Raw genomic sequence first — 23,378 nt, forward strand, 5'->3', positions numbered from 1 at the left:
TAAATTGGATCATATTAAAGGTGATTTATTATGCATCATTGCTTAGGTATTGTCGTAAGATGACTACCCTTATAGGTGAGTGTAAGTCAATGGGAATACTCTTCTTTAAGAATGAACTCAATGAATTGCATTTCTCCTTAACTTGACAGATCTTTGCTTTTTGTAACTAAAGCATATGAAGGAACATGTCAATATGCTAGTAGTTTCTTCTTAAACAAAGTCTTTGAAAAATCTTCCTAGATGGGGATGCTCTTACAAAAGAGATGCTCATTCCCTTCCCTTGTGGGATGCCATTTAAAAATTGTTCAATCATGTCATCACTAGAAAGTCTCATATTTATCATTGCAAACACTTGAAAAATGTTCAGAGTATCAAATCTAGTTGGAGGAAGCACCCTTGTTCTAGCAACATTTTTTGCTTAGTCTTGTAGTGATAAAATGACAGATATCTATGCTTGAGGCCAATAGGTGGTGACGTGCTAACCTGAAGATGAGTCAAGGAAACCTCCTTAAGCTTATTTTGGATTTCAACCTACTTAGTTTATCTAATTAGTGGGTTAGTTTATCAGTGATAGCAATACGCATTGGCTTAGGATCTAGATTCTCATAAGCATACTACTCTATGTTGTTGCATTGTTGTTATGAGATGTTTTAAGTAAATCACTCTCCTTCATCTGATTGGATGCAAATGTGAGTCGTTTAGATTTTAGAGATGCTAACCTTGATAGTGTCTCTAAACTTTGGTTGAAACATGTGTTAGATAGGAAGTTTCCTAAATAAATTTCTCAATCCTAAAACACCAAGGATTTAATAACTTATTTTACAGTTTGGTGCATTTATAAATTTAGAGACTCTACAACCTTTATCAAAAGAAAGATGAACAAAGGATGGTAGGAATAAAGAAGAACTAGAAAGATTTCTATTTGATCATGCATGTGTACCTTCAACATTTCTACGAGTGTTAGAACCCATGCATGACTTTCCATTCAGTAAAAAACCATCACAACATCCTCTGCTCAACCACCTCATACCACAAGAAGAGTTGCATGTTGCTAATTGACTAGGCCATGACCTTAGATGTGCTTATCTACCTCTCATTTCTAGTTGTTACACCTCATCTTCTATGATTATACATCTCTTCAATACAATCTACACTTTTGCATGGGGCTTATTCCAAGTTGAGTGACATTGTATCATGACCCAACCAAAACTTACCGTACACTAAGACTACATATAACCTTCACTTACAAATGTTTAACCTACATGTTCCTTCCATATACTTCATTGGAGGACTAGCAACATGGTTGACATATCATAGCAACTCTAGCATGTGTCTTTCAAGGTAGTCTCCCAACACATCAGTGAGATGAGATAAAGAAAAGATGAGAACCAACATTATATTTTGTTAGATGAGGCCAAAAACAACTAATCCAACCAAGAAAGATGAGAGTGACCTCTTGTATAGAAGGAACATACCTCTACAAAAGGAGCACCAGTAGACCGTGGAAAGAAGCTAGACTACCACAAAACTCAATGCAATAGGAAGAGATGCATCCTATCACACCCTCTTGACCTTGCACCATGGCAATACCACCCATTGATTCCACTTTGTTGGTCACCATGTTGTGTAATAGTGTAAGAGGCCCCACATGGTGGATTTGAGTAAAAATCCAAATCACCCTTAATTTGGATTGTAGTTAAGCTTGCACCATGGCAATACCACCCATTGATTCCACTTTTTTGGTCACCATGTTGCACAATAATGTAAGAGGCCCACATGGTGGATTTGACTAAAAATCCAAATCACCTTATTTTGGATTGTAGTTAGCATTGCACTCTTTAAGACTATTGGATTAAATGTGTTGTGAGAGCTTCACATTATGTGAGATGTCTTTGAATGTGCTAGACCATATCAAAAGTTTCATAGAAGAAATGGAGTTTCCAATTTCTATGGGAATCCTTCTCAAATCCATAATGTGTGGAGGACATTTGTTTGACTATTATCCTTTAACCATATTTTGGCCTCTCAAACTCATGGATGAACACCTCTCTAATCTTTCTGAATTGAAGGTTTTTGTGGGAATCGAGGTGCCACATTCTAAATTTATCATGTGTCTTTGTTTGACTATTATTGTAGGTATTTCTCGACACATCTATTTTGTTTTAAGCAAATTGTATTAGCACATTCCAAATCAAGACAACTCCCTCCACTCTCCTTGTATGGGGTATCTTACGTGTGGATGTGTGTGTGTGTGTGTGTGTGTGCATTCACGTGTGTGCATACGTGCATGTGTGTGTATGTTTGTGCACACATGCTCACATCTATGTGCATGTGCATTATCACTTATGTTTTATCAGCCCAAAAATGCAATGGATTGATTTTGTAATTACCATAAGAACTCCATTGTTGCTACGTTACACTACGTACTTATGGAAACAAGAGGAAAAATAGAAGTATAGATTGCCCTTTAGTCACACAATGAAGGTCCCTAGGGAAGTGATGGGTGCTAAATAGTATGCTTGCATGATATAAAAGGGTCATGAGTATTCACAAAATTTATGTATCAAAGAACATACCTTTTGAGATTTGTTGATTGGGCAATGCATCTCTAACTACAAGTATACTTGTATTTATTCGCAATTGTCATGCCATATGTATGAAATATTGAGTGATGTACTTTGAGTTCTAATGAAGATGGGAATTCTTGTTTCGTCTTATTTCTATATTCAAATGGTTGTGTTTATTCTATATTGTATTGTGCTATATAGTTTATCATGAATGCATATAACATTTCATGTGTCGGGTCTAGATATGTGGTGATGTATTGTGTAATGATTATATCCTTACATGATAACACTTGTTTGACCATGATAAACTTTCCCTCGATTGGTGAGTTTGCATGTACACATGTTCTTGAGGCCATTGACACGTCTACTTACTCTTATGTGTGGACGGTGTTCGTAAGTGTGGGCTACAACTTCAAAGGTTCTATTCCTAGTGGTGCTTCACTTTATCCCACATTTTGGCAACACTATGGTGTTTACCACTCGAGTCCCTTTTCCTAAATTTATGGGGCCTTCCTCTCAAGACCCCAAATCAATCAGGGTTTTTTTAAAAGGGTTGCATAGCCCTTCTCGGAGCATTTTGACCTTCAAGAGAAGGCAAATATTTTGTCAACCTTGGTATTGAAGGGCAAATTTAAAAAATTTCCCTTATTGATGAAGGGCAAGTTTTTTTAACATTGATATAGAATGAATGGAGATATATATATATATATATATAAACAAATTGTAATTTTGATAACTTATTAATAAGTCTTCTAAGACATGATGCGAGCAATGTGTGGCCACAACACGCCTTGAGATTTGGAAATTGGGCACTAGGCAAGCATTGGCCATGAGGCAAGTGGGCACTGGTCATTGATCATTGGGCAGCCCAACTTCCAACTTTGAAGTGGCTAGTGTAATAGCTTGAGGTATGGACTCTAGAATTTGGACTCTCAAGTCTCAACTTTGAAGCCCTAATTTTGATAAGATTTGTGAGGTGAGTGTTGATAGTGATTGCATGGCTGTGGGTGATTGGACATCCATATCCCCTCACATCTCATTGCCTCAAACTTCAACCTTTAGGCTTCAAGCTTGATGCTTTAGCCTTCAACTCATCATTGCTCTAACATTCCAAGATCAAGTTCATTATGCTAGCTTGCCCTTAAATTAGTGATCAACCTTAGGCTGCAAGCTCCTTCAATTCATGAGGCTCGACTCTCCAACAATCAAACTAATAGCAATCATTGTCAGGTATGGAGCAACAATATATGTTTTTGATATTAGTCCAGATTCAAATATGATTTCTGAAAGGGAAGTGGAACCCAAGAGGAAGAAGCTTGGCAGTGAGAGCTATGGCAGATGGAGAGCAAGAGCCAAGAGAGAGAGACTCAAAAATGGGAACTCCAACAACCACAATGTGTGGCCGGGCCTTCCTTTATTCAAACTGTCACTAAAAGAATAAAGAATAAGTGACTGTGATGGGCACCCGCCACCTGCAGTGTGCACTGGCGTGCATTGTCAGTGTAGTAATACACTGGCGGCTAGGTGGAAATACCTTTATCCCCAACAACCTCCCACTTAAAGGCGAATCTGCCCCAGTGAGAGAGAGAAAAAAGAAAAGATAGTACAACATGTACACATGTACAACACGATGAGGAAAAAGATGTCAGCTCATCCAATGTCCATCAATCTCCTCAGGAAGGCAAAGTGCTCAATAGTGAGGCTCTTCATGCATGTTTTTAGCTACCCCATGAGGGCATTGTAAGATCTACAAAGAGTTAACCTCATTTCTTTTATAGAACATTTTCCCTTTTCCTTTTTAGTGAATTAGTTTTCAGTAGACTAGTATGCTTGTAATGAGTTAGAGAGAATTGTAGACTAATATTTCTAAAGGGAATAAGAGAAACTAAAAAAAGTACCAAATTCATCCAGTAGATATTTACAATTGCCTTGTTTGATACATCCCCCAACTAGGGCACTACAATTTTCCTAAAGAGATGACGTAGACTCTAGCTACTTGCTTATTGAACCAGGGGATCATCTAGAGAATATTTGATATGCACCTTTCCTTTGTGGAGACTTCAGTATGACATGTTGGGGGGTTTTAGTTGCAGTTTGGGAATCTTGAGCTCCACTTTGCCTTTGTGGTGATGCTTTTGGGGAAATTTGTGGTGGCATGGGGCCTTTGTCAACACCAAGATTCTATTTCTTGTTGGTTATCTCCTTAGTTGCTCCAACCATTTCCTCGATTGTTCTCTTATGCTTGCCAAAGGGAGACTCCTTATTTTTTGTTGTAGATGTAAGATTCTTGGTAGGTGCCTTCTTGGAAACATGTGGTTTCTTGGCTATCGTTGCCTTCTTAGCTATTGTTGCCTTCTTGGCAAGTTGCTTCTTGGCTGTGGCTGGCTTCTTGGTTGCAGTTGGTTTCCTAGGTGTATTTGGCTTTGTTGCTTCTTGATTGTAGCTGGCTTCTTTGTTGTGGCTACTTTCTTGTATGAACCTTTCTTATTGGCTTTCTCTCTCAATGAAGGTCATTAATACAAATTGCTTTGTCAAGCACGTCATTGATGCTTGAGCAGTTGAGATTTGAGTTCCCTACCATTGTTTCATAAACTCTTCCATCCCAGATACCCTTACTGAAATCTTTAGTTACACCCTTGGAAGTGGGTCTCTCAAGATTTGGGATATGCTTGAATAGGCTCCTTACTTTTGAGACATAGTATTGCATGCTCTCTTTCTCTTGCTGGTTAGTGTTCATCAGTCACATGATGAGGTTATCCCCATAGTTAGTCTTTGCAAAATGGTTTATATATAGACCCTTGAGTACTATAAATGAGGCTTTCTCTATGGCATCAAGTCTAGTTAACTAAGTTTGCACCTTCTCTCAAAGACATAGTTTAAACATTTGTGCTTGCTTAGCATCACTTGTAAGGTTTTTCAACCCACAAACTTGTTCGGACTATTCTACAAAGTTGTAACGATCATCCCCAACATGGTTTTTAGTTATTTGGCTCTTAATGAAATTTTAGGTCAATCCTTTTTTCCTAGAGTATTCCCCATCCATGTTAATAGTGCCTGGAGCTATGTGTGTGCCTACTTGTAGCATATTAATATGACAGAAGAAACATCATTATACAAGATCTCATAATGAATCTTGCAAGGATCTTGAAGCTCCGACATTCAACAACACCCTGCAGATGCTATCCATTTCTACTTGCATAATTGCAAGCTATTGTTTAGTATCATTGTTGATGTCCAATACCAATTGATGGTGTCCCTTGCCTCTGCAACTCCACAAGGTTTTTCCCATAGCTTCAAGGGTCATGGCTAAGACATCAAAGTTTGCAACCTCTTGGAAGCTAGAAGTATCAACTCTCTCCATCAACTCTCTCCATGGTCACTTGGTTGACTAGTTGAATTACATGGTTGATCAAGTCAAGGATAGGTGGTCTCTTAGTTGACTAGCTGAATTACATGGTTGATCAAGTCAAGGATAGGTGGTCTCTTCGTTGACTAGTTGAATTACATGGTTGATCAACTCAAGGATATGTGTGTTTCCTATATCCAAAGGATCAAACAGGACTAGGGTCATGACTAGCAATGGGAGTCAAAAGATAACGTCCACTTCATAGGCACATGCACCTATGCTATGATTGCAAGTCCCAGGCTTGCTACTATTGGCTTAGTTTTCCATGTTTGTATTGTTTTGTTGTCTGCTCATTTTCAACAATTGTTTGAACAATGTTTTGAATATCCAAAAAGTATTATCTTCTTGTTTTATAAGTTCTTGTTTTAAGTTTTATTAGTTCTTAGTGCATTGTGTGCAAACAAGATTTCCAAACAAATTTGGGGGAGGTGTTTTTAACTCATAACATCACTTTGATTGACTTAGTTGTTCTTATGTTTGAGTATTGGGGTTTCAATGCAAAGTTCTACATGTGACTAAGGTCTAAAGATCCCCTAGGATTGTCTAGGCTAGAATTTGTTGATTGCATGGGGCTAGGTGTGGTGTCTGTATGCACCATGTGCTGTGCACCATGCACTATGCATCGGTCCATGTATACTTGTGTGTCATACACTATGCATTGTGCACTAAGGTGATGAGTTATGTAGTAGGATGTTCTATGTGTGTGTGGATGGGTGACAAAGTGTGTATATGCACTAGGTGGGTTGAATATAAGGTGGATGGGTGCCAGTGCAGTGTGCACATGTGCGCCATGCGCTATGCATTATGCAATGTGCACATGTGCACACAGTGCAAGTGCATATGTGCACTAGGTGGTGTGTGAGGTTGGGTTTAGGATGCTAAAAAGCTTGTAGTGTAGGGTGTGGTGCACAGTCTGTATACTAGGTAGGGTAAATAGTTGCAATATGAGTAGGTATCTACACTATGTGTACGTGTGCATGTGTGCACTATGTGCTATGCACTAGGTCATAGACTATTGCGCTATGTAGTGCACTAGCGAGAGTCTAAGGAGGTGTAATAGTGAGGTATAGGTGGAAAGTGGGGGGGTATTCTAAGTTAGATGCAAGAATTAAGACAGTGGGTTACCTATGTGTTATGGGAGCATACACTAATGCACTACAAGGTGTCCATTTCTTCCTTCCTCTCTCCCCTTAGAGCCCCCTTGCAAATAGGGAAAGTGTCAATTGAGTGAGAGAAAAAAGAGTCAAGTCACCGACTCATAAGCATGTGTCTACTTTTTGTGCATTAGAGTGGTGTGACCTAGTGCATGTGTGTATGCAATGTGTACTGAGAGTAGGGGCTAGTGCATAGGGGGATGATGTAAGGAAGCTAATTTCCTAATAGGCTAGAGGGTGGGTGCATCGTGATATGAGTGAGCCATGCTGGGGGTAGGAAAGTACACTAATGGGCTACTTGTATGTGGGTACACTAGTGCACATATACACTAGTACATCTAGGTGAATGATTAGATGGAATGAAACAATGGATTTGTGCATTAGATTGTGTGTAGGGAATGTAGTGTCTACTTTCAATGAATTATGTGTAGTGCCTTATGTATAGTGTACGAGAGTGAAGTGCAATGTGTTGGGTCATGGTGCACTTGTATGCTAGTTCAATGCATAGTGCATGTGGATGTACAAGGATGCAATACACTAATGTGGGTTGATTCCTTGTGCAAAGTGGCTAAGTGTAGGGTTCTAGATGTGGTAGGATGGTATATAGGGCACTATAAGTGCCTCATTCTCTCTTTCTCCTACCCATGCAACACCCCTAGGAGGTGTGAGTTTAGAGGAAAAGAAAAAAAGGAGACACTATGTGCATACTAGTGTATGTGTGTGGGTTTTTGTGTGTACATGCATGTATGCCTAGGTGGATTGATGTGAGGTGTACATTGCTAAAAGGATATATATAATGCAAGACTTAGTGGAAGTGTCCTAATGTGGGATACTATGCATTTGTGCATTGTGTACTGTGCACTAGTCCACGGGGACTGTGCACTATGCACAACTATTAGGTACTATGAGGTACCACCTTCCTCCCTCCTCCTACTTCTCCTTAGTCCCCCCCTTGCAAATAAGGCAACTTCATCCTATTGTACTTTATATACATTTGTACTTTGTCACTTTTTCTTGTCCTCTCCTTAATTAGAGGCACATTTGTCTTCAAGTGGGAGGTTGTTGGGGGTAAAGGCACATATGCCTATATCGCCCTATATTTACTCCACACTCCATGACCGCACACTTGTACATTGCAAGTGGTAGGCGCCCATCATTGTCACTTTATTCTTTATTCTTTCAATGACTATTGAATAAGGGAAGCCTAGTCACACATTGTGACTATTAGAGTTCCCACACTCAATCTCTCTCTCTCTCTCTCTCTCTCTCTCTCTCTCTCTCTCTCTCTCTCTCTCTCTCTCTCTCTCTCTCTCTCTCTCTCTCTCTCGTGCTTCATCAGCCATAGCTCTTGCTTTCGCTTATGTGTGTCCACTCAAGCTCCACCTTTAAACCAGTGGTGAAGAATAGGGTTATGGTTCAGATGATGATTCCAATGATGATAGAGATGTGTATAAGACAATCCCAATGCTGATGAAGTTGATGATTATGATGTTGTTACTCCTTATGCTAATGATGATGATGCTTATATCACTTGTACTCCTGATTATGGTAATTATGATGATTATTGTGCTATTGCAATTGATGAATATGATGATTATGACAATATCAATGCTAAGAAGTATGATTTTCATGTCGTGTGCATAGACAAGAAGGTAGCATACAAGCACGTAGCATGAAGCAAGGCAATATGGTCTCTATGGGTGCGCATGATCTAGTAGCCAACATGTTACTAATGAAGATCGATGATGATGATGATTGTTGGGCTGCTATTGAAGTTAATGATGATGAAAGTGATGATAAAGATGCTAGAGCAGTGTGCACACAACCGGCGTGGCCTATAACAAGGTATTATGGAGCAAGGAAGCATGGTACAACAGGTGGCATGGTACAACCGGCGTGGCCTATAGCAAGGTATTATGGAGCAACAAAGCATGGTACAATGGGTGGCATGAAGCACGTGATGATGATGATCACAATGATGATCTTGATGATGATGAAGATTATGATGGTGGTGCTATTACTCATAATGACAAAGATTATGAGTGTTGTGTTACTCATGATGATCACAAAGATGATGACGATGATAGGACAATGCAATTTTTGACAACATGGGCCTTGAAGATACACAGGATGATGATGATGATGATGGGAGGAGTTTCTCAAAAAAGCATCTACATTCTTTTTCTCATCATGTTTTCTCTTCTAAATTTTCCTTCCTCAACAAATGTAAATGTAGTGATATGGAAAGGACTCTGTGTGTGTGCGTGTGTGGCTCATGATAGAAGCACCCATTATAGTTGTAATTTCCTAATAAATTCAATATATTTATTTCTTTCAATTTTCTTTGCTATTACCTTCTCCAAGAATATTAATGTTCTTGATGAACATGTGTACCTAGTCTTCTACCTTACTCCTTGCTTATTATAAATAGCATGAATAGCATTATTAAAAAACCTAAGACTATGATCTAACTACTTCCCATGTTTCAAACTTAGCACACAATTCCCATATCCTATTTCATGATGTGATGCACATGAGCAACTTTGTAGTCGAAGTAGCACTTGATATACACAACTAGCTCTCACCTAGTCTACTCATATGATAAATCCACAGTAATGATGGGAGAATATGCTTACCTATATTTATCTTGTTGTGGTCATTGTATTGGCTCTTGCCTCATTCCCAATCCAACTGCGCCATCCTTTAGCTTCGATCTCACCTCCTCATTGCTACAATGGAGAGGAGACACCCATGATGAGCTCAAAGAGATGAAGAGAAGAATAAGGCTTCTCATTCCACGCCCCTTCACTCTCTTGCACTCTCACTCACGAAGGCACTCCTCCCTCAAGGCAAAAAGGGTGCAAAGAATCAAGAAAGCAAAATTTGCATACACATGAATAGCTTCTTCCATTAGTTTTCATCCTATTCATACATAAAATTTAGGGTTATGGTTTCCCCATGCCTTGGGCATTCTACCCCTCTTTGTGGCCTTTTGACTAGTCATGCCTCCTATTATATGCTTCAATCTGAAATTTGATTAATGCAAGCTGTAACTTCAAAGTGCCATCTGATTAATATAATTTCCACAAGGGGAGCCTACTCTCAACAAAATAATAGAACAAATTTTACAAAACCATTTTCTTTTCAGAAATTGTAGATCCTTTTTCTCCTTGCAACAATTAACAATGTCTATTATTGAAGGTGACATGGTGATACTTAAAATGATTGTTACTAGAAGATTCGACTCTATTGCTCCAAACAACAAATGTTTTCCATGAGGTCTTGCCTACTATGGTAACACCAATAATCATGCTTGCTATTGGCAATTTGATGCTTGTGGATAGCCAACAACCTAATCCTTATTGTTGCTAGGATGATTGAACATGCATTGATTTAACGTGTATGCATGCTTGCTGATCATGAAGATCACACCATCAACAATGCAACAATGTTTTTCGTGTTGGTACAACACACAAATGCCTACTATACATTAGCTTCCTCCAAGCTATGGCAATCGATGTAAGAAGGCAGCAGAGCACCTATAGCATCACAATAGGGGTAGGGTGCTAATATAAGGGTTCCCCCCCAAAGTAAAAAGCAAGAATCATTTTTCTTTTGAAGCATTATGTGTGTGTGTGTGTGTGTGTGTGTGTGTGTGTGTGTGTGTGTGTGTGTGTGTGTGTGTGTGTGTGTGTGTGTGTGTGTGTGTGTGTGTGTGTGTGTGTGTGTGTGTGTGTGTGTGTGTGTGTGTGTGTGTGTGTGTGTGTGTGTGTGTGTGTGTGTGTGTGTGTGTGTGTGTGTGTGTGTGTGTGTGTGTGTGTGTGTGTGTGTGTGTGTGTGTGTGTGTGTGTGTGTGTGTACTTACCATTAGCTTGCCCCCCAATGAGTAGTAACTAGCCCTTCTTCCTATAGGGATGTATCTCCTTCTCTCTCCTCAAAACTTTCATGTCTAACATTGTACACGTGATGGTATCTTTAACTTTTTCCCTTTCAAATCCACAACTAACCACATTTCTTTTGATGTGGAAAGGTGCCTTGTGACCAATGTAACAAAAGATGGCTCAAATAATTGATATTTTCATTTTAACACACTCACCATAATGTTCACAAGCTTTTCTTTTCATTTTTCATTCTAAAAATGTACAATTTATTCCTGACTTAATGGTTTTAAATAAATCGTAATTGAAAATCTCATCTGATCCAACAAAAATAAAATGAAATTTGATCAGGAACAAAAATGAAATCTAATTATTTGCATGCATTTTGAAGTTGATATACAAGTACCTTCTTGTATTCCACTACGCAAGGTGTGCAAGAGACTACATGGGTGATATGTCCAATGGTCCACCCTTATTATTTCAAAAGCTCGATGTATGAAGTGTATGACTATCTCTCACCTAGTCTACTCACACTACATGCATAACCAACCAACCTACTAAATGACTGTTCAATTCAAGGAAAATGTATTGAGTGCGCTTATCAATGCTTACCACATTGTAGTTGCAATGTGTTGATAAGCATCACATCATGATCCACATATATAGCCCTTTGCTTACCTTTTCTCTCTAGCCACATAGAGAGGAGTTGTCAATAATGAGATTGAGGAGATGAAGAGAAGGAGAGAAATTCACGTAGCCATGTCCCTCACACTCTCAACTTCACATGCTCTCACTCACACACTTAATCACCAAGAAGATGGGATGGAGAAGAAGAGAGAGAATGCAAAGAGCTTCAAAATGCCATGCCCCTCACTCCACTTTCTCTCTCACACTCTCTCTCTAGCACTCTGACACATAGATAATAGAGTAGCAAGAAGATAAGGAGCAAAAGTTTGCACAGACATGAATAGTCTCTTCTATTATTATTCATCCTTTGTATACAAGTTTTCTAGGGTTAAAAATTTCACCTTCCCCTTGGGCATCTAGCCCACTTTTGTGGCCACATGATTGATATTACTTCATTGCATGATTTCCTAGGGTCTATGAGCCATTCCAAGGTAAAAATAAAATAGAGATTATTCTCTTTTTCTTGGAAGTCTATTGCTATTAATACAAATAGTATGGGAGTGAACCTAACTCTCAGATTTACATTACAAAATAATAGTGCTTGCACATCACCCACCATAATAGGTGAAACATTGCTACTTGTTCTACCACTCACTCCATTGCTTAGCCTAATAGTCATTGCATTAAGACAACCAAGTTGCATCCTGAAGTTCATACCTTCAACCTCAATCCTATCGATTTGAGACTTAAGCTTTGTAACATTGATCCTTCCTCCCCACCCACAACATCCCCCACATCTCTCGATATAACTCACTTGTGTCCCTATGTATGCCAAAAGCAATGTTTAGCAGTCCATACAAAGCTACATCAACTCCAACCATCCAAGCAATGCGTTGCTATGCAACTGTTTATATTTGTTGTTGCTAAAAGTTTTGGAGCTATTGCTCAACCTCGAACTTTGAGGCAATATCTTATTGCATTGAAAATTCTAATTGTTGCCAAGCACTATAGCTCCAACAACTTTGCGACTATTAGTAGAGGTTCGCTTGTTTTGTGTAGCTATTAGTGCTCGCCTAATGGCTTTACCCCTAGACATTTGCTTTGCCTTCTTCACATTCATGTGCCTTTGTGGCCTGGATGCAACCACCTCTGGAATGTCACTATTGTAAGTGTCAACCGTGGCATTATGATTGAGCATCTTCATATGTGTGAGATAACATTGGATCCAAAGTTCTTAATAAAAGTAGAAACAATGACATATATGCTTTATGGGCTCCAAGGGAGAACTTATAGGGAGGTCTAGCTATTCCCAAGGCAAAAAATTTAATTTATTGAATTGACAAATATATATCACAACCTCTAGTAGTTTCTAGCAAGTGCATGTCTTGCAATGTCATTCAATCATCTTGAATTGCTTTAGGCCAAATGTTTTTGGATCTGCTCCCAGAAACAATTTTCTTGAACATCGTTTAGAAGCTTATAGAATCCTTCTTGAAGGATAGCACCTTTTATTGAAGGGTGCTAAAAAAGGTACCCTTAAAGACAAGAGTTGATTGTAAGAAAACTCTCAAGCTATCTTTATCAAGTTATCCTTTGAATGCAAGAGTTGCCCTTTCATATCTAAACCAGGGGTTGTTGCAACTTTGAGAGGAGAGTGATGGTGATTGTGAGGAGAGAAAGTCATTCTATTGAGTCTCAAGAACCTCATGTGTATTTATGATTGTGCAAGTATTACCCTACTAGAGGAGTACTCAATTCACTCTTGAAAGTAGGAAATAGTATTCACCCTTGAATTCTTCAAGTTCAGCAAAAAACAATCTCTATCTCTATGTGTGCTTAAACACCATAAATAACACACATCGTTTACCATACATGTCAATGTATAAAAGCTCCATAGTGGCATGTGACCTCTTTGACGCACACCAAATTTAGTGAAAGAAGTACTATACACGATTCAAGCATTGGATTTGTTACAAAGAAATGCACATAAATATAACATCTTCATTTATATAATATATTCAAGAAATGCATCCCTTAATGTTACTTTAGTGACCCCTTAAACTTAATTAAGCATTGCACATAAATATGTAATTATAAGGATAATATAAATATTTCAAAAGCTCTTAAGTGGAATAAGGTTCTTTTATAAAAAGGAATTGAAACAAAAAGTCCGAGGAGAGCATGCTTAACAAAGGGGGGGATACACATGTGTTAGTTGTAACTGTCACATGTGTGTGAGATGGCATGATAGTAGAGCAATGACATGTGTGAGATGATAGATAATGACATCTTACACATGTCACTACTCTACATTCATGCCATCTCACACACATGTGAGAGTTAAAAGTAACACATATGTGTATCCCTCCCCTCTCTCTCTCCCAATTTGTTTGTTCTAGACTTTTTTTGCTCCTTATTGCATCCCTTAACTTTGCTTCTCCTCCCCTTTTTCTCCTTCATGCATCATTTAACATTGTTCCTCCTCCCCTTGTCACAACTTGGGAATCCCCTCTCCCTCTCCTCCTCCTCCTCCTCCTCCTCCATTTGAGTGGTACTTATGCCCCTACATCAATTACACGGCCATGGTGATGGCAAGCCCGTGGCCCCCTTAGCAACCCCCTCTCCCCCTCCTCCTCCTCCTCCTCTGCTTCAGTTATAAGATGTGGGGGCACCCGAGAAGGGCACCTCCGCTTGCACCCCCCATAGAGTTCCACGTGTGATGTGATGGCCAACTTGTGCCCCCTTAGCATTATATATCCGTATTGTACTCCGCATCTTCATACAATTACATGTATGAAGATAATTATGTGTGTGTTGATTATTTTGAGGAAAAACATAAATTAAGTTGGCGCACCACGTGTTGTGAAGGTTGGCCCTTGTGAAGTAGCACAAGGTGAGCGGTGTGCTAGTTGTGGATGGTGCTCGTCAAAGGTTGTTGAAAAGGCACATGTTGAAGGCTACAGAATTGCAAGGGATGCAAATTTCTCTATTCTCTCTCTCTCTCTCTCTCTCTCTCTCTCTCTCTCTCTCTCTCCCCCCCCCCCTAGTTGCCTACTCAAGCATTCCAAATGCTATCATTGAGTTTCTCAACCAACTCCTCTATGTCAATACGAAGAAATGATGTTATGTAGGTACAAAAGCGTGCATGTATTGTGTGGGCTCAAAGAATGGAGATTCAAAATATCATTGAGCTATTTTATATTCTTATTTTGAGATTCCAAAAGGGAAAAGCTTTTCCCCTCTTTCTCCTTTATGTTCATTTTCATCTTCATGAACTTGTTAGCCAATTGGTTTTGATTATGTTTATCTTATTGTAAAATGGCAAGATAGGCAACTTATGTTTCTCTTATCTAAATTGGACAGAGTATATCAGAGCTTTTGGTTGCATAACAGCTACAGAAAGGGCGTAATCAACACGATGATGTTGCCAAAAAGGTCAACCATTGTTTGTACTTAGGCCAATGTAGAGGCTGAGGGGCACAACACACACACATTGTTTTATTGATCTGATTTTATTTATATTATTTAATCTATTTTTAAACAATTCTAACATGTAAATACACTATGGTTTTTCAAATAGGAGATATTGAATGAAGACTCACTAGCTATAAATGGTTGACAGATTGACTCAATGTTTGTTGGAAATATTGTGTAGCATGCAATCCAATATGCCACCTGGATGCATTACTTTACATCACAACCAATCAAATGCGAGCACTTCGACAACCTAGACATGACACTTGAAGCTTGAGAGTAAGGCACTAAGAAGCTCAAAGCTTGAGAGTAAAGCACAAACTTGGCAAGATGGGGACAAAGACCAAATCTTAAATGGGAGAAGTGTTGCAATTTTGTACCACCCATGCTATGAGCCACCTATCCATGTGTTGAAGTTGACATTACTCGTAATAGATGTGCCCATGTCTATTGCTTCTAATGTTTTCAAGTTGATGGCTCCATTTTTTTTCCTCTTAACATCTCTACCTAATAGCTCTAGTTTTGGCCAACTCTCACCACCATTTTCTTTGAGAACATCTTGTTAATGACTTCATTTTTGGTCAAGTCTGACCGCTTGCAAAGGAAGAATTGTAAAATCTCACTTAATTCATTATGAGCATACTATTTTCAAATTTCCCTATGTTTGTTGTACTAAAGTGGCCCTTTGCTCCCCACTTTTCAAGGGAGCTATATTTATTTGTACACCGTCCAATGCAAACAATCCGAGAGGTGCGAGGAAGCATGTCTCAAGCGTCTGCGCTTCTCGTCTGTCCGCCAACAGGCTGCCAAGGTATCGTGGAGATGGCTCTAGCGGGCAGACACAGACCCTTTCCCATCATAGACCATGATGTTTTCATCTCACACAACTGGAGTACGATGAATCAGACATTGCAGATCCGGTCGCCTGGCCCATATGCATCTCATGTATATCTGAAATTGCGCTCGCAGATGGAAAACCTCGAGATTGCACTTGCTTCTCTCGAATGCAGCTCCCGACTGCCCTGCCTGAATGATCTTGTCAGTATCCTGCAGATGTGCAAGAGGAACAAGCATCTGCCGTATGCAAAGCAAGCACATGCTCATATTCGGAACCATGGACTTGATACACATCGAGTGCTCGGAAGCTTCCTTGTGACCATGTTTGTGGAATGTGGAAGCCTGTATGATGCTGAGCAGGTCTTTTACAAGCTCCTCTACCAAAGCGAGTATTCGTGGTCTGCACTTATTCATGGATATGTTGAGAGCGGGAACTACAAACATGCCCTTGCTTTGTACCACCAAATGCAAGATGATTGCATATGTCCAAACAGCTACATATTTCAAGTCCTTGTGAAAGGTTGTATTACTCTGAAATGCTTGAAGAGGGGACAGGAATTACACTGTGAAATTGTTAGGGAAGGTTTCGAAAAAGACCCCTTTGTTGCCAGTACCTTATTAGATATGTATGCAAAATGTGGTTCCCTTATAGAAGCACGTGATGTGTTTGATGAGTTACCAATTAGGGATGTTGTTTTATGGACATCATTGATTGCAGGCTATGTTGAGCATGGATTTAATGTAGAAGCATTGAACTGTTTATGGTCAATGAAATTCGATGGTTTTTCTCCTAATACTGTGACATTTGTTTGCAGCTTGAAGGGTTGTTGCAGCTTGGGAACCAGTGACAGAGGCCATGAAGTACATTGCGAGATTGTTAAGGAAGGCTTGGAAAAAGGCCTTGTTATTGGCAATGCTTTGGTGGATATGTATTCCAAATGTGGCTCACTGAGGGAAGCATGGGCAGTCTTCAATTCACTGTCGGTTCGAGATGTAATCTCTTGGACAGCATTAATCACAGGCTATACTGAACATGGGCATGCTAGAGAAGCACTGCACTGTTTGGAGCAAATGCAAAGTGAGGGTGTGTTTCCGAATGACATCACACACATTTGCAGTTTGAAAGCTTGTGGTAATGCAGGAGTCATAGATATTGGTCAAGACATCCACACTGAAATTATGAAAGCTGGTTCTGAGAGGGACCTTCTTATTGGAAATGCATTGGTGGATATGTACACCAAGTGTGGCTTACTCATGGAAGCATATGATGTTTTCAACAAGATGCCAGTTAGAGATGTAGTTTCCTGGAGTTCCCTACTTGCAGGACATGCTCGCCATGGGGAAGTTCAACTTGTCTGCTTATTGTTTGAACAAATGCTGAAAGAAGGTGTCCGACCAGATGGTGTTGCCTTTCTTACTGTTCTAAGCTCTTGCAGTCATGCAGGTCTGGTTGAGAAAGGCCAAGAGTACTTTGAAGCTATGGGTCAAGAGCAAGGCATCACTTTGACACTCGAGCACCATAACTGCATGGTAGATCTACTTGGTCGTGCAGGACAACTCAACGAGGCATTGAAGATCTTGGAAAAGATGCCATTTATACCTGATTTTGTGACATGGAGTACTTTGTTAGGTGCTTGCCAGAAATGGAATAACATAGAGCTTGCCAGACAGGCTTTTGATCGTGCAGTGAGTTTGGATAAAGAACAAGCTATCATATATATTGTGATGTCCAATATGTATGTTGATGCACAAATGTGGGAAGATGCAAAGAAGATTGATGCAATGAGAGCAAGGATGCTATCTGGTAAAGAGGTGGGAAAGAGTTGGATCGAAATAGGTGGACATGTGCATTCATTTACGCCAGGGGATAGAAAACATCCTGAAAGCAAGAAGATATATGGCAAATTAGAGCAGTTAATGCTGGTGAATGGGGAAAAACATGCATTTGACTTTCTTAACAAAGCAAGCACCGGCTTGTTTGATGTACATAGTGAGATGCTTGCCATTGCCTATGGACTTATCAGTACTTCTGAGGGGACATGTATAAATGTCATAACAGACAACCGCCTTTGTGCTGATTGCCATTCACTTATGTCTTTTATTTCAACTGTAGAGCAACGAACTATTATATGCAGAGATGGCAGTTGTTTTCATGTTTTCAAGTCTGGAAAGTGCTCCTGCGTCAATGGGTGGTGAGTTTTGCAACAGAGACAGATGGCCTGATGTACTTACTCCTGAGCGAGATTGGACAAGTCCAATCAGTTCATATTCAGAAAACAAGTTATATGAGCATTACAGATTTGGATAATAGGGTGGGCAGCCACAGATTGCAAAAGTGCTTGTAGCATGATCCTGCTATGGCAAAGATCAATCTGGTCGACTGATGAGAACTAGTCCAGCAAGATAAGATGAGGACATGTTTAGTCATCACAGTGGATGAATGAAAATTGGTGGGGGGGCATATGGATTTGGACAATCCTTGTGAAATATATTTTCGCCTAACGAAACTCTTATGTGCCTAGCTTTTTACCTTTCTCCCGTTCTCCAAATTCTTTGATGCTGTCAGTGATTTTATTGGACCCTCTTAACCTTGTCTTTTTATTGTGGTTAAGCCTCATCTTAACCCCCTTTACCTCAGCCATCAGCTTGTGAAGTCCCCTACTTGCAAAAGCAGGACCCTTGAAGCCACAGACAGAAGCAGAGACTAGTATGTGGTTGCGAGAATAATGTTTTTATGATGTCGCATGCTGAAAACTAGTCTATGCTATTTATCCCATACGTGCTTTCTTGACATGGTTCTTGAAAGCTTTGGCATGTCATTAAGCAGTGCAACATACATTGATTACAAACAAGGAGTGGTGTACAATAGCACTCGTTTATAAAAGCAAATAAAAAATATACAATAGCAGACATCAAATAAAGAACACGTCATCTGTACAAATCCCTCCTCTCCAATAGTGAACAATCATGGGTATGAGGTTTGGGTGGGCAAACAATTTCAGGGAGAATACTTCAACCCTGTGGTAGCAACAAAGATATGCTAAAAGACAGTCTTGTTGAAAATGATAGTACTGACATCACCCATTCTTGAACTAAGGTCAATATATGATTATGCAACCTCAGGACAAGAGTCAACTGAGGTAGAGCCAGATGATTACTTAGAAGATCTGAGCCAGATGATTACTTAGAAGATCTAAAGTTGCCTCAAATGAGGCAGGATCAGCAAAATTCCTTCCAATAGAGAATTACACGAGGAAGAGATGAAATTGCAGAGTGCATTACAAAGGAACAAACCGGTTTAGAGACATAGCTGCCCTGCCATACATCTAGCCCTGAAATCAATTTACCCTTTTTCTACCTGCCTAGATCATTATTCAATAAGTAGACTACATGATTGGGATAGTGGGAATGTCTGGTCTGTTGTGATGAGGTGCTTAGAGTCAAAATTGAAATGATTCCAACCTCAGGATAGTGGGAATGTGTCTGGTCTGTTGTGGTGAGTCAAAATTGAAATGATTCCAAGAGTTGAGCTCAAGGTTGAAGAGATATTATCTAACCACTTCACGTTGAAAGAAGCCCCATCTTGTCATTGCAAAAGAGTGGTTGCATCTTCGAGAACCAAGGACCCATAAACCTCAGATAATGGATGGGACACTGCATCATGTCATAAACAAAGCATAAACCTCAGTTAATAGACGGGACACTACAACTTGTCATAAATGGAGAACCATATGTATACTTTGAAAATGTTTTAGTAAAGGTCAACTAGCATGTACTTTGAAATGACAGTATTTGTGAAGGATTATATTGTTAACCCTGACTACAAGATTTTGTTATGCAGATCGTGAAGAGCCTTCTCCAATCACATACCGTATTCGTTCTATCAATCGATCGATTAATGGTGAACATCTCTGGTTGTATATGAGACTGCATAGATGGTAAAGAATCTATAGTCGGAGCATGCATTGCCATCCAGCATTGTAGGTTGTTTCTCAAGCACAAGAGCCTCAGCCAAGGGTCCAAAAGCACATAGATGGGCATTGAAAGTTTCTAGCATGCCAAACCTGATAAGGCGTCACTGTTTGCAAAGCCTTAGTTGGAAAAACACATAGATGGGATTGAAAGGCTTTCTAGCATGCCAAACCTGATAAGGCGTCACTGATTGCAAAGCCTTAGTTGGACGACTCTACATTATGTAATTAGAATTGCACAAGAGCTACCGAGCAGGAACTAGCTTTCACCATGAATCGTGTCATCTCCCGAAGGTCCTATTTGTCTGGTTAGCCACTCTATTTTGGAAGATATGTATAAGGCACTCTACATTGATGGTTCATGCCTTCTTCTCCCATAATTGCATTTTCTACTATAAACCCATGAAACTTTTCTTCAGAGATGTACTTCCCCTTATGTATGTAATGCACCAAATGTATAATATGTATCTCGTTCTCAGCCACAAATAAATCTGATGAGTATAAACACTTCTAACTTCCGAGGCTGAACTCATGTAAATCTACTATAATCATCAATGAATGTTACCCCACTAGAGTTAACAATGAATGTTACATACTACAAATATTCAACCAATCGAAAGTGTCATCATAGGATCCCAAACATCGTCACGTACAAATTGTGATTTCTTAGTTTCCGTATTTGCACCATCCTTAGAGAATGAAACACAATACACGTCTTGCAAGAGCCTACAAATATGGTAAGACACCATGTCTTATCTAGCAAGACCCAACTAGGACGCATAATTCAAGTGTCCAAAATGTGCATGCCACAACTTATTCTTTAGTAATGATAAAAATAGACAATAGGTTCTCTTGATGCCCATTATGTAAAGCACTAATAAGTGACTTAAGTATACCTTCACATGTTATTGGAAGCTCTACTTTACCAACACCTTGAACAAGATATAAGAGGTGTTTGGCATACAAAGCAAAGCCTTTTTATGAAGGTATTTTAAAGGAACAAAATAACTTCTTATGAAGAGTAATATGCTTGCTATATGGAAAATCAAAAGAAATGATTGTCAACTGTGCATAAATGGATCATATTTGCTATATGTGAGAAACACATGAGCCTTCTTGAAGAAAGTTCTTCTTCAATACCAAAATCAAATAGATTAGGAATTCCTAAACCCCACACTTTTTTCTTCTTGCCAGCCTTCAAAGTTTCATAGTGCTCAATAATGTGACCTTTATGTTTTCAATAGCAAGAAAAAGTTCTTTATCTAGATCACTTTGTTTGCCAAAATTTCATGTAGAAATTGACTTAGGCTTTGAGTTACCAACTTAAGGGTGCTTTCCCTTACCCTAAGACCTATAGAGAAAATGCTTAGTCAATTGTATGTGTGAGAGAATGATTTTATGTGCATCATTCTTCTTGCAACAACATCATCACAAGTTGAAGTGTAGATGCAAAATTTCAATAAGAGCTTGGTGAGACATTTACAACAACGACGACTAGGGTATCATCTAGAATGATCTTGTCAACTATAGCAAGTTTCTCCTTGAGATCCTTAATTTTTGGGAGACATGCATAGAGTTACCTTGTCATATGCTTAGAATCCAATAATTTATATGTATAGGCAATTTGTGCCTTGTTACACCCGATAAAGATTAGCAAGTGCATCCTAATCATGCTTGGGATTTTACAATGTGCATTGTTAGTCATTTGCTCGGGATTTTAGGGCCTAACACACCTAAACCTTTAGTGTGCTTATCCTAAAACTTAAGGGGCCTAACCCCTAAGGAAGAACATGAAAGTGTGTGTAAAATAGTACAGACTTCCAAAAAATATACTATAGGTACTAGGCTATCTTTTTTGTATAGAATATTACAATGAAAAATATATTGGGGTGAATCAATTGCTTAATGAATCCTTTGCCTAATAAGAATTGAAGTATCCTCCCTCTTTTTTTGTGTGTGTACACGCGCGCACACGCACACGCACACACACAGAGTCCCCCCCCAAAAAAAAAAACAAACAGCTATGGGTTTATCCTAGTACTCCTCTCTAGTAGTCTGGATTGTTCTTGCTCCCTTATTGTAGACATATGTATGCTCTTATTGTACTACTAGTTTTCAATGCCATTAGTAGATGTGAATGTAAATTCACATGCCATATACGAACATGAAAATTTTAGTTTATATGTTTCCTATTTATACAATGTTAGTGCTTGTGGGATCGCATGGCATCAATGTGAGATCTAATGGTATCAATCTTAATATATCAAGGTCATTTGAACAATCTCACATTTCTCAAAATCAAGTGTAGACATTGAATCATAGAAGGAAAAGGTGGAAAGGAAGATGTGACACTGTACATTGCTCATTGCTTGGCAATTAGAAAGGAAGATGTGACAACACACATTACTTATTGTTTGGCAATTCAAGCAAATGACTAACAACCTTGCTTTAGGGGACTAAGGAAGAGGCTTTGGACAAAATTTCAAGATATCCACAAATAAAGCATGTTGTGGATATAACTAAATTTCCAAATCAAGAATGTTCTATTATATTCGTGAAGAACTTGAATAATTCAATAAATGTTGTCAAAGATGTGCAACCTATAAATAAGTTAGATGCGAAGAGGGTTGTACTTCATATAATTTCTAATGGTGCCAATATAACACAATAGAGTGATAAAAAGTAGCAAAAGGGCTCAATATTCATCCTTAAAATGTAGTAAAAAATAGTGTTGACTTCAAGGAAAAATATTTCAAATGGACCGTCAGAGATCAAAAGCGTAAACATGATTTTAGAGCAAGGAGGTTATCCAATGTGGTGGATTTTTGATAAAGGTGTCTCCCTCAAATAAGAAGGATAGTTGTAGGACATAAGTTGGCTAAAAATAATATGAAGAGCATCCAACCCATCTCTTAGAGCTCACAAAACTAACTTTTGGACTTTGAATATTCAATATTATATAGCTATACGATATATGGTATCTATTAATTTTAGTACATAGTTTTAAAAAGAAATAACATCACTATAGGAATACAAGTGGTACAAATAACTTATGATATAGTTAATGCTATATCGTCTTAAAAAAGAATATTATTAGTAGCACCATGTTGAGTAGTCCCATCATATAGCTGAATCAACACAAAATGGATAAAAATTTATATTCATTGTTAGAAAGTTAAATTGATACCCATAACCACTTATATTTATACTAATAGTATCATTACCTAACAATAAAGCACTACTAATAATATTATTCAATATAATGGTGTAACATGCCTATCTAGCGACTGTCCAGGCACGCTTTTTTAGTGATCCATTGAGAGATGAATCTAAGCGATGCTGCTTAGCACTCCCATAGAATGTTACGAGGTTTGTGTCTTAAGGTTTTTGGAGTTCGCCTCGCAATGGAACGTTGCGGCCAAACCCACTGGGATCGACTTGAAATTTGGGTTCCTAGTGGACAA

The 23,378-nt window shown here is 38.9% G+C and overlaps 1 pseudogene; it reads left to right on the forward strand.

Moving 5' to 3' along the window:
* The first annotated feature begins 15,820 nt into the window (after window positions 1-15,820).
* LOC148023430 (putative pentatricopeptide repeat-containing protein At3g11460, mitochondrial pseudogene) lies at window positions 15,821-20,377 on the forward strand (annotated as a pseudogene).
* The last annotated feature ends 3,001 nt before the right edge of the window (window positions 20,378-23,378 follow it).

The sequence above is a fragment of the Lygodium microphyllum genome, chromosome 16, assembly GCF_053477565.2.
Source record: "Lygodium microphyllum isolate KBCC chromosome 16, Lygodium_microphyllum_v1.1.10, whole genome shotgun sequence".
NCBI lineage: Eukaryota > Viridiplantae > Streptophyta > Polypodiopsida > Schizaeales > Lygodiaceae > Lygodium > Lygodium microphyllum.